An 857-nucleotide genomic window follows, 5' to 3' on the forward strand; every position below is an offset into this window, starting at 1 on the left:
GCAGGGGCCGGAGGAGGCCCTCGCTCGTCAGAGGGAGGAGGAGAGGAGAGGAGCGGGCAGCGCGCGCTCGGCCAATCCCGTTCGGGGGGCGCGGGGGCGGCGGGGGTGGAGTCCCGCGGGGGTCGGGGCGGCGGCGTCGGGGGAGCGCAAGACCACAACGGCGGCGGCGGCGCTGACGGCGTGCAGGCGCAGCGGACGGAGGGGGCGGAGCAAGGGGGCGGCAGCGTACGGTTGGGTCGAGTGGATCTGGCGAGGGAGGGAGGGAGGCAACAGTGCGAGGGAAATAGGTGAACTGGGGCACTAGTAGAAAACAGGGCTTTCGTCCAGGCCAGTTTAGCCCATTAGTCCCGGTTCAATCCAGAACCGGGACCAATGGAGCTATTTGCCCCGATTCGTGAGCCCAGGGGGCCGGCCGGGCCACGTGGGCCATTGGTCCCGGTTCGTCCAAACCTTTTGGTCCCGGTTGGTGGGACGAACTGGGACCAATGGTCCTGGCTCCTGGCCCACCACTATTGGTCCCGGTTGGTGGCTTGAACCGGGACCAAAGGCTTCCCTTTAGTCCCGGCTCATGCCACCAACCGGGGCTAATGGTGCTGCCTATATATAGCCCCTCGCGCAAGAGCAGAGCACACTGCCCTGTTTTTTCTGGCCGAGGGGGAGAGGGCTTGGTGGTGCTCTAGCTCACCTCCTATGCACACAAGGTGTTCGATGGAATGCCCGAGCCACACTACTTAAGGTTTCTCCTCTCCAAGCTCGACCGCCAAGCTCCATTTTCCTCAATATTTATCTAGGTTTAGCGGTCAGTCACGCCCCGTCCCCGTCTTCATCGTCGTCGATCACCCACGCCGATCTCATCG

Source organism: Triticum aestivum, chromosome 7B (assembly GCF_018294505.1).
Source record: "Triticum aestivum cultivar Chinese Spring chromosome 7B, IWGSC CS RefSeq v2.1, whole genome shotgun sequence".
Classification (NCBI taxonomy): Eukaryota; Viridiplantae; Streptophyta; class Magnoliopsida; order Poales; family Poaceae; genus Triticum; species Triticum aestivum.